This window comes from Sorex fumeus, unplaced genomic scaffold (assembly GCF_029834395.1).
Source record: "Sorex fumeus unplaced genomic scaffold, SorFum_2.1 ptg000038l, whole genome shotgun sequence".
Classification (NCBI taxonomy): Eukaryota; Metazoa; Chordata; class Mammalia; order Eulipotyphla; family Soricidae; genus Sorex; species Sorex fumeus.
In genome coordinates, this window is record NW_026606095.1 from 418,566 (window position 1) to 430,555 (window position 11,990).

General features: G+C 41.3%; 1 non-coding gene across 1 annotated transcript; it reads left to right on the forward strand.

Annotated features, from left to right (window-relative positions):
- Window positions 1-1,673: 1,673 nt before the first annotated feature.
- LOC130028067 (small nucleolar RNA SNORA66) lies at window positions 1,674-1,805 on the forward strand. The gene has a single exon (XR_008793158.1). It is a non-coding gene; the product is annotated as a small nucleolar RNA SNORA66 (small nucleolar RNA).
- Window positions 1,806-11,990: the final 10,185 nt, after the last annotated feature.

The following is an 11,990-nucleotide window of genomic DNA, read 5'->3' on the forward strand; positions in this document are numbered from 1 at the left end:
GTGATTTTATCAGCCTCTCCTTGTTCATCCTTCTTAACGCTGCTGTATTGGGGACTCTTTCAGGGTCAGGGGAATGAAGTCCATTGTTTTTACTGTTTTTGGCATATCAAATATACCACGGGTAGCTTGCCAGACTCTGCTGTGTGGGTGGGATACTCTTGGTAGCTTGCTGGGTCTCCAAGGGGAATAGAGGCTTTTAGGGTGGCCTCTAGTCACCCTTACAGGTGTTTTCACAGTTCACACCATATTTGAACCCCATTGAATATGGTGCAGTAATTATGGAAAATGGGTAGGAAGTATCTTATGATGTGTCCAGGAAGCGGCCTGGAGCATGGCAGCGGTTGGGTAGTGGAGGCTGACCGATGAGGAATTTATCTGGCACTGGCACAGTGTGTCGTATGGGTGTGACCCCTGGGTCACTGGAGATTTGGGGAAGCAGGCAGATAATTTCTGTTTCTGGGTTCCGTTTAGCCTGGAGTCCAAGGTCACAAAGTTCCGCATTACCTTGTTCTGTGGGACTTCACTCATGTGTGAGGCTCAGCCTGAGCATCTGGAAAGCAGCCTTGAGTGTGGTGGCAGTTGTATTTATATATGAATATATATGTATATATGTGTGTGTATATATATATATATGTTAATGGCAGAGCCTGGTAAGCTACCCACAGCTTATCAATATGCCAAAAACAGTCACAATAATGGTCTCATTCCCCTGACCCTGAAATGGTCTCCAATATGGTAGCGTTGGGAAAGACGTGTGGGAGAGGCGGCTAAAATCTCAGTGCTGAGACAAATGGAGACATTAACTGGTGCCTGCTCGAGTAAATCCATGAACAACAGAATGCCAGTGATACAGTGATATCCTCATGCTGTGGAATATGGGTGATAGCAAACAAAATCCAGTTAATCTGGAAAACTTTTAACTGAAAAATAAAATCAGGTACCAAATGTCATTGATAATATGTTTATGTTTATTTTTATTTTCACGTTTATCTTTTTTGTTTTTTCGATCACACCCAGTGATTCTCGGGGGTTAATCCTGGTTCTATTCTCAGGAATTATTCCTGGTAGTGTTTTTGGGACCATATGGCATAACAGAGATCGAACCCAGATCAGCCATGTGCAAGGCAAGCACCCTACCCACTGTATACCACTCCTTTCCCTGATTCATTTTATATGAGATGTTCAAAGGAGGTGAAATTCATAGAAGCCCAAAGCATATATATCAATGCTGCCAGCATGGAGTACTCTGGAAGATGGGGTAATGGAGAAAAAATGGCTGCTTATGAGATCCTGGATTTTCTTTTAAGGAAGATGAATGTCAGAACTGGTTGGGCATGAGATTGAAAACCATTATGATTATGTAAATACCACTTAATTGTAAAATTTTATTGATTTATTTATTTGGTTTCTGGGCCATATCTAACGGTGCTCAGGGATGATTCCTGGCAGTACTCAGGGGACCCTGTGGGGTGCCAGGGATTCAACCTGGGTCAGCCAGGTGCAAGAGAAATGTCCTACTTGCTGTACAATTTCTCTGGTCCTTAACTGTGTACTTTTAAATGGTTCATTTTATGTTTACGTCAATTTTATTTCAATAAAGTGAAAGACCTACTAAGATAGACAAATTAAGAAACATTTGCAAGAAGATTTAATTATTTAAAATTTAGAGCTAAGCACAAACTCGATCACTGACTCTGCATGATGTTGCAAGAGAGAGGGGACCCAGATGTGCTAAAGGAAGTGCAGTGAAAGAAATGGATTCACTTGGCTTGTACTGAGGTTGTTTATTTTAACCTAGAACAGGATGAAAAATAGAAAAAAGAGTCGAGATTTTTAGGCCAGACAGCAAAACTTGTCACAGTCCAAAAAAAAAAAACCCTGTAAACTCTCTCTCTCTCTCTCTCTCTCTCTCTCTCTCTCTCTCTCTCTCTCTCTCTCTCTCTGTTCTGTTCTGTTTTGTTCTGGTTTTTGAACCACACCGCCACACCCAGTGGTACTCAGACGTACTCCTGACTCTGCTCAGATACCATTCCTGGTGGTGCTCAAGGGACTACACACGTGCAAGGTGTGCGCAAGGTGAGCAGCTTAAACTCTCTCCACTCTGAACTCTGACCTTCAGAATGATTTAAAAAATGATGCAAAATTGTTATGTACCAGAACTCTGGGCTGGAGCGATAACATGCGGGTAGGGCATTTGCCTTGCATGCAACCAACATGATCGACCCGAGTTCGATTCCTCCACCCCTCTCAGAGAGCCCTGCAAACTACTGAGAGTATCTCGCCAGCAAGGCAAAGCCTGGCAAGCTACCCGTGACGTATTCAATTGTCACAATGGAGACGTTACTGGGCCCTCTCGAGCAAATTGATGAACAACAGGAGGACACAGTGACAGTGACCAGAACTCTACAGTTCCACAGTTTCAAAGCTGTTGCTGGGACTGATTTTGACACTGATTTCCATTTTCAGATGATTTATAAGCACCACTTTTTCCTACAAACTCCTTCAAAATCCAATTTAGTGTCTTTTCTGATAAAAAAGTGTCTATAGCTCCAAGAGATCTCTGCCTGTTCAGAGTGAATGACATTTATTGACCTTTGCAGGGCTTTAGCACTTTCTACCTTGGATTCCCATTGTTTGTTTTGCAGACACGGTCTCCTTGAAGACAGAATCACATGGTCGTCCTCTCCGTAGCCTCCCTCACACTGGAGCAGTATGTACTCAGAAAACATCGGTGCTTTTGCTCTCCCTTTGTTCCCCCTCTGAATGCTCCTTGTTGGAGAATTCCACAACAGTCCCTTCTCTTCTACTTAGATGCTGTGTGTTTTTGAAGAGATCTGTCCTTTCCCCATTCCCAGTCCTCGAAACTCAGATCGGGTGCAGTACCTCCCATTTGAATGCCAACTTTGTCAACCCCTGCCGTCAGCATGTTCCAGGTCTAAGTCTTTTCATGGGGGATAAAGATTTGGGTTCATATTAAGCCCATAACTGAGGGTGACTATGTGCTATGGCCTGGGAAGTACACGAAGAAAAGCAAAATAGAGAAGTGGAGAAGGACATCGGGTCTGGAAATTATTTGGAACCAAGGTTCTGCCAGCCTGGAGCCAGACTGGCCCATGGACTTGTCAGGTTCATAAGTCTCTTCTCTCTTTTGCTGATGGTAGTTTGCATTGGCCTTCTGCCACTTGACATTGAGAGGTTCCTGTCAGATTTATTCCTGGTGTTTCTTAACTATGTACAAAACATCCTTCAAGGTTTGGCCAAGATCAGATGCTCCCTGGGAAGCCTTTGCACCACTTTTCATTTTGAAAATTTTATTCATCTTGTTAATTACTCGTTCAGAATAGAAACAGATATATACCAAATAATGAGATTGCTTTGAGTCCAGGGAGTATTATTTCCAGGAAACCTTATATTTAGGTGATTTTTGTATAAATTTATCTTTTTTTAATCCTTATATTAGCCTTGTACTGCCTATTATGCTGCTGGTGAGGAAGCTAAAGATCAGAGAGGATCAGACGTTATAAAATATTTTGATGAAAAAGCTTACAGTTTGACCATTTGGAGCCCAATTTAAACCGCTAGTTCCTTGGCTCTTGCCACGGGGTCTGCTTTGTCCACTTATTTATGACTTTTTTTTGTCCTCTCTATTGGAGTTTAGGTCCGTTTGAAATAGAAATTGTGGTTTGTTTTTCATTATGTTATTATTTTTACCACTTAGCATCAGTTCTTTTTTTTTTCTTTTTGGGTCACACTGGGCGATTCACAGGGGAAACTCTTGGCTTTGCACTCAAAAATTACTCCTGGCGGTGCTCAGGGAACCATATGGGAATTGAACCTGGGTCAGCTGTGTGCAAGGCAAATGCCCTACCCACTGTAATATTGCTCCAGCCTTCTTAGCATCAGTTCTTTTTTTTTTTTTTTGCTTTTTGGGTCACACCTGGCGATACACAGGGGTTACTCCTGGCTCAGCACTCTGGAATTACTCCTGGTGGTGTTCAAGGGACCATATGGGATGCTGGGAATTGAACCTGGGTTGGCCGCATGCAAGGCAAATGCCCTACCCGCTGTGCTATTGCTCCAGCCCTAGCATCAGTTCTTAATGATGATTGGGTACAACAAATATTTTTGTTGGCTTGATAGGTAAATGAGCAAACCATAAGCTGAGAGAATAATTCGTGTTCTCTGAAATCCAAACCTGGAATTTACATCTCTAGTTCCAAAGGGATCAGAGATGCCAGAAAAGCCATTTCTGAAGTTCAGAATTTGCAATACATGCCATTTATTTCTTCTGAAGCCTTACCCACTCATCACTTGGGCATTTGTGGAACCATCAGAACTCAAATCTGTGACAAAAAACCTTCAATAAATGCTGCTTGAACTTCAAGGCTACCCACCTGCAAGGTAATCTATATAAAATTTCTAAAAGCAACCGTTTCAAACATATTTCTAAAGATCCTGGTCTCTCTGTGTTTCAGCTTCCTGTCCACTGCTCTTTCTCTAGCATTGGGTGGTGTTGGAGTGACCATGTGTACCGGGGATCTAACTAAGAAACTGAACTGTAGTTTGAGTTCATTGTGATATGTTTAGGTGGTACACAGTCACTTCTAGAAGTACAGATCATGATCACGACCATCCTGTTATTCATCGATTGCCTTGAGCAGGCCCCAGTAATGTCTCCTTCATCCTAGCCCTGAGATTTTTAAGAAAGTGCCATATTCAGGCTCTTTAGGAGAATGAGACCCATCATTGTTACTGGTATTTGGCATATTGGGTACGCCACGGGAAGTTTGCCAGACTCTGCCATGTGGGCAGGTTACATTCAGTAGCCTGCCAGTTTGTCCAAAGTAGGAATGAGATAATAAGATATCATAATAAGATGTCAGGAGACTGCACTGTTCTCTTCCGGGAGCTGGGTTTTATAGTCTCTGAGTCTTGGCCATTGATGGGATTACACGGTGCCAGGGGGCCAGTTGGTGGGTGTGACCCCCGCCTACTGGAATTCGGAGAATCTGAGTGGAGGATGCTCAGCCCCGATCCGAGTAGGCTGGGAGATCTCAGTCCTGGGACCCGCATGCCTTTGTTTCTCTGCCAGTACCTTCATGTGTGCGGAGAGTGGTCTCAGCATGGTGGTGGCTGGTTCTGGAAGTCTTCGGCTGCCGGAGCCCTGGTCGGGGCGGGGAGAAGAACTCAACCCGCCCCCCTCCAAGGGGCCCCAGCGAGGACAGCCAGGCGCAAGGGGCAGGACTGAGATCTCCCAGCCTACTCAGATCAGGACTGAGCATCCTCCACCCAGATCCTCCAAATTCCAGTAGGCAGGGGTCACACCCACCAACTGGCCCTCTGGCGCCGTGTAATCCCATCAATGGCCAAGACTCAGAGACTATAAAACCCAGCTCCTGGAAGAGAACAGCGCAGAGTCTCCTGCCCCCGCGCCTGGCTGTCCTCGCTGGGGCCCCTTGGTGGGGAGCGGGTTGAGTTCTCCTCCCTGCCCCGACCAGGGCTCTGGCAGCCGAAGACCTCCAGAACCAGCCACCACCATGCTGAGACCACTCTCCACACACATGAAGGTACTGGCGAGGAACAAAGGCATGCAGGTCCCAGGACTGAGATCTCCCTAGAAGTACAGAGTGAATGTTTATTTAGAAATAAACTTGAGAGAGTGTTCCTGCTATGGGAATGGCTTTTAGGAATGGTCCTATGATCCATTGCAGTAGCTGTTCTAGTGGTGTGATGTGAAGATGTGGGGAGGGAATTGTCTGGCACCATGAACGTGTCTTGTAGAACCCAGCACTGCAAGGAAGAAAAATAGTTTGAAATGTTTAGAATCAGAAGCTGGCATAGAAAATGTGTTCAATTATCAGTATCTAGTAGAAAATTTGGTCTAATCTCCTCTCAAAAACACTACTTGATAATGCAATACACAGTTATAAAAACACCATATTTTTTCCCTCTTGTTATGGAAATTGAGAAAAGTACTAAATTGGTAAAGGGCCTTGCAAAGGACCAATGGGAATGAGGATCCCAGATTCTGGAGCTACATTTACTTCATGGTAAATCTGCCACTGAAAATGCTTTGCAAAATTGTTGTATGAAGAGACAGTCAGAGGAGCAGACAGAAAATGTGGGAAAAATATTCTGAAGGTGCATTATTATAAGTGTCAGTATTTTTTACACATTTGGGGACCTTTCTGATATTTTCCATTTAAGAAATTTATGTGTTGTGACTTTTTTTTTTATTCCAAAGATATATTTACTAAGTATTCCCTCCTTCCCCAGACAGAACCGTGAAAGGTCCAGGTCTCACAAAATCTTGATTTGTTCCTGCTGAGAGTCTCAATCAAATGACTTTGCTCATTTTCCTCAACACTCACGAAGTTCATCTCATTGGGTTTCACTTCCTTCTGGAGAAGCATATACTTGTGATGTTCAGTGGAGACCTGGGTATGTCACAGGTTTGTGATTTTTGAGTCCGCAAATTTCGAAGCTCTGAATTCCCTTTGCTTTTGAATTGTGCAGCAGTCACTTCAGGCTCTGTATTATAACCCCTGCTTAGGATCAGGTTAGAGCATCACTGTTTTTTGCCAACGAATATTATACAAGGCAAGGCTTTTTGGCTTAACATAAAATATTGAAATTGTGAACTGCAGCAGAATACCATTAACTACAATTTACGCACAAATAGGCTAAGGCCCAGGGAAAAAATTGCTTTACCCAAGTTCAGAGATAATGAATATCAGAGCTGCAATTACAATTTACCAACTCCCTAACTGTACATGTAATTTGCAGGTTTACAATCCTATACAAAAAAAAAACCGACAGAGAACACAGATGGGCTTCTAACCCCTGCTAATGAGAGCATCACTCTTCATTGCTGGGATAATTAAGCAAATATTTAGTGGTCAAAAACTCACCCATACTTCAAATAAAATAAATCAAATTCCAATCCCAGGTGAGGTGTTGATTTTGGAATTTTTTCCCTTCCATCTGAAATGTAACTTTGTGATTTGTATGCGTGAATGCGTGCATGTGTGTGTGGGGGAGGTTGGGGGGGGGTTCTTATTTTTATGATTTAAAGCCGGAGAGTTCATCCAATTGCATTATGCCTATTGAGAATTCTCATTCCCCAGAAGAGTCAGGCTTTGGGCACACAAAAGCCTGTGATCAGAAGAGCATTTTCTCTTTGTTGATTGCTCTCTTTTTCCCCTTAGAATTTTTCTTCTTCCTTATGGAATAAGACCTTCTAAGTAAATTACAAACAGTTCCCCTCTGTGTGATGCAATGTCTAGCCTACCACGACCTGACACAATCATTGACATTTCTTGTGTAAATAACAGTAGTTGGATTCAGCACTTTCAAGAATAGTAGCTGAAAAAAATAGCAAACTACTTTTCCAAGATAAGACATTCCAGAAATGAGATGGGTTTGAGATATGAAAAAGGAGCAAATTAACATAATTCTCATTTTATTTTTTCGACAGCCCAATCTATTTTATCCTCCACTTCTGTTCCACCTTAGTTAAGCATCTTCTTTTTTTGTGTGTAGGACCTATTATTGAACAAACTATGACATTTATTTATTTATTGGGATAATAGTTCATTATCTCTTAGAATATAAAATCTATGGGGGTGAGAATTCTTTTCTGGACTACTTAAGGAATACTGTTTTTTTCTAATTTATATTTCTTAATGTTCACACACAAAGGGTTATGGTGAAAAAAAAATTCAAGATGTGGGGCTGGAGAGATAGTACAGTCGACAGGAAGCTTGCTTTCATGAGGCTGACCTGGGTTCAATCCCCAGCACCTCATGTGGTCCTCTGAGTTCTGCCAGGAGTGATCCCTGAGTGCAGAGCCAAAAGTAAGCCCTGAGTACTGCAGGCTGTGAATCCAAAAGAAAAGAAACGAACAAAATCCAAAAGAGAAATTCTCAAGATTTTGTTTTTATTTTATTTTACTCAAGACCCAACAAGGCACATGCACCTAATATTTTCTTTTATAAAGTTTGTAGAATATTTCCCCTTCCCTTCTGAAAATGTATAATTTTTGAGTAGTCAGCTTTATGCCTAAGCTTTCTAATTTGAAATATTCCCTCGTTAGAGTGCCAAGTTGTAGTGGACTGAAGTCTAGTAAGAAATAAGTTTTTGGCCATTTGAAAATGCTTAGAGAGTCCTTAGATAAGGACTTTCTTATTTTCCTAGAATCATATTTTCAATTTCTGATCTCTATATAAGGAGGAATATGCAGTTCTTCCTTATTTATTTTTTGTCAACCAATTCATTCATTCAAATAACATTTAATATCTTATTCAGTATTTAGTTATACCAGGAAGATCTAGTCTTATTTGTTGCTGAAAATAAGAATGTAATTTCTGCTTTGTTTTATCTTTGAAAAATATGTACTTCACCTTTATCTGTCCATTAGTTGATGGACAAAGGCTTCTCTCAGTTCTTGGGTTCTGTAAGTACTGTTGCAATAAAAACAGGAGTGCCTGCATCATTTCAAGTGAGCATTTTCATATTATTTTGCTAAATGCTAAGAAATGGGATAACAAAATCATAAGAAACTTTGTTTCATATTTTGGAGAAAGTCTCATACTGCTTTTTATAATAGTAGTATCATTTTACATTCCCAGTAATAACAGCTCATTTCTTTCCCCATTCTCTCCATTACTTGTTGTAACTTGTCTTTTGAATAAAATAGTGCCGAACTGGTCACTTGTCATTATTAATATTTTGTTTTGGGGCTATACTCATCCATACCCAGGGGTTACTCCTAACTAAGTGCTTGGATTTGCTCTTGCTGGTATTTGGAGGACCGTGTGTGCCAAGGATCAAATCCTGACCTTTATATAGAAAACGTAGATTTGAATCTGTTGAGCTAAATTTCTGCCCATTTTATAACCACAGCTTATTTTGTTATTCCATTGTCCCATATATTAAAATTGAAGCTAAGGCTTTCCCTGAAGTTTCCTATTTCTTCTATTCTTTCCATTAAAAAAATCTTTAATTTCTTTACTCCTCTTTCCCCTCATCCTTCCCCCTTCTCTTATTCTTAAAGAATCCAGGATCCAAACCCTAAGATACCAAAGGAAAATTAAGGAAGAAGTGAAAGAATCCATGCTTACTTTTCTGCTCAAGGATATATTGTGAACTTTCAGTTTATAGTAATCTGTGCAGACTAAAAGGTCATTTTAATTGACTACCCTTATCCCTACTATATACTGGAGTCTGAGGATGCAGGAGTGTCATGACTGCTCAGAAGCTCTTACAATGAGAAGCTTACACACGTTAGTTCAGTCATTAAGCAGATGAATCCCACTAAGTACATACTCATTTGGCCTCAGAACATCACATGATATTTGGAGAAACAATCAATAGATCTTTTCATGAAGGAGAGGACTGGCACTAGAATTTAAGATATCATGACATAGAGCATCAGATTTTGTTTCATCCCTTTTGCTGGTAACATTTATTGGATGCTTACTGTGTGTGAGGCACTGAATTAGGAACTGGTTGTAATTGTATGGACGACTGTGGTCCCACCTGGAATAAGCAGTTGTGTGTGGGTGATTGTACAGTCTGAGAACTATAATAGGGAGTAGCACAAAGTGTTCAGGGAACACAGGAGAGAGGCAGATGTCAGAAGTTTTCTAGACTCTCCTGTAGATACCTCAGAAAGGTATCTGTATATGGGAGTTTTAGAAACCTCACCCAAGGTAATACATTTGTGCTAGAGAGACAGTCACAATAGTAGTCAATGGTCTGGAATTGGAGTTTTTACAGGTCATTAGGACTGCGTTACATATTTAACTATAGTAATATTATGCATATGGCTGGGGTCTCAAAAATTAACAAAGTATTTTTCTTGGGGCAATGTAGTTAAGCTCTCACATCCAGGAAGATTGGGAGGAATTTCCATTTCTCAATGGTGTAAACCTATCAAGATGCTCAAATTCCAGGCTTTCCTGTAACTGGTTAGAAAGTAGACAGTGACCTGGAAGGAGTATTTATTCTATATGACAGCAGGGCTGTAGCGATAGCACAGTGGGTACAGCATTTGCCTTGCATGTGACTGACCTGGCTGACCCGAGTTCGATTCTTCTGCCCCCCCTTGGAGAGTACGGTAAGCTACTGAGAGTATCTCACCTGCACGGCAAAGCTTGGCAAGCCACCCGTGATGTATTCAATATGCCAAACACAGTAACAACAAAGTCACAATGGAGACGTTACTGGGCCCGCTGGAGCAAATCGATGAACAATGGAAGAACAGTGCATTGCTACCGACAGCAGCTAAGCTTGCAAAATAATTTTTTTCAGTAATCATGCAAAAGAGTTGGCACAGCACATTAAAAAGAAATTTTACTCTGTGATTCAGTATTTTAAAACATCCAATTGTAGATGTGCAAAATAATGACCAAAAGAGATGATTGTTTCCACAGGCTGATTTCCCAATAACCATAATACAAAGTGGGAATAATCACTTTGCTAAAATCTGGTCTCTTAGGATTGTAATATACACCAATGTCACAAGATGTAAATTTTAAAAAAAAATTATTAGTAGTGCAAAGTGCTCAGCGTGAGAAAGAATTGCCAGCACATGGGCATTTCTTAGCTTCTTTGCCTTTTCTTGGGTTGTATCAGTCGAGTAGACGAGAGCTCAGCAGATGACATACTACATGTGCTCTTAGCTGTAGATCACAGCTGAACAAACTGCTCCAGAGTGTGAAGGGTCAGTGCAGTGTAAACAGAAATCAGCAGTGACCTATGGAGTCATCTCAAGACATAATAAATACCGTCTTCACGCTCCCTCCCACCTTCTGCTGATTCAGGTATTCTCTAGTACCATAGGGCTTGTCTCGGGAGCAATATTTCATATCCAGCAGACCATGCATTTGTAGCAGATTTTCTAACTAAGGTTTTAATTTTGGCAAAATAGCTTTTAGCTCCTTCTGAAAATGCCGTCATACACAAGCAGTTTTCTTGAGAGAATAAAATTCTTTGTAGGACACTCAATTTACCTTGGATATCATTAGGTTGGGTATTCTGGAAGAATTTATTCTACAGTGAAGGAATTAGAATCAGTTTCTTTCCTTCAGTCCAGTATAGGCAATTGTGGCTGAATCATGAACTTTTTTATTTAGGAAATTTCCTGATTCCCGCTAAGACCATCTAGAACTAAATTCTTTTGCTGAGAGGCATTCCTGTAGGCATTATAAAATGCTTGCCAAAATAAAGTTGGACTTACGGTCATCCGGTTTATTTTTCCCAGGAACTGTTGGGCCTGCACTAGTTCCAGCCCTATTTGGGTGAAAGGGCTGTTTCGTATTTTGCTTTGCTCTAAGTTATTGGCGTGGAGACAGGAAAAAAGTGACCCCCTATTCAATGATGGTGGGAGTATTGATTTGTCCAGCCACTTTGGAAAACGTTATGGACATTTCTCAAAAAAACGAGGAACTGGGCTTCCATACAACCTAACAATTTCATTCCTTACAATATACCTCAACAGTCCAAGGGCACAATTCTGAAAAGATATCTGCACTCCTGTGTTCACTATTCACAATAGCCAAAATCTAGAAACAACCCAAGTGCCCAAACAGATGACTGCATAAAGAAACTATAGTTGCATACACTGTCACTATCATTGTCCTCCTGCTGTTCATCGATTTGCTCGAGCAGGCCCAGTAACATCTCCATCGTGAGACTTGTTGTTACTGTGTTTGGCATATACGTCACGGGTAACTTGCCAGGCTTTGCTGTGTGGGTGAGATACTCTTGGTAGCTTGCCAGGCTCTCCGAGAGGGGTGGAGGAATTGAACTTGCATTGGCCGTGTTGGCAAGGCAAATGCCCTCCCCGTTGTGCTATACAATAGAATATACTTGACCATACGATGAATTCAGCAATTTCCTGCTATGTGTCTGAATCTAGAGAGTTATCATGCCGAGTGAAGTTAGGAGACTGAGAGGAACAAATACAGAATGATCTCCCTCATATG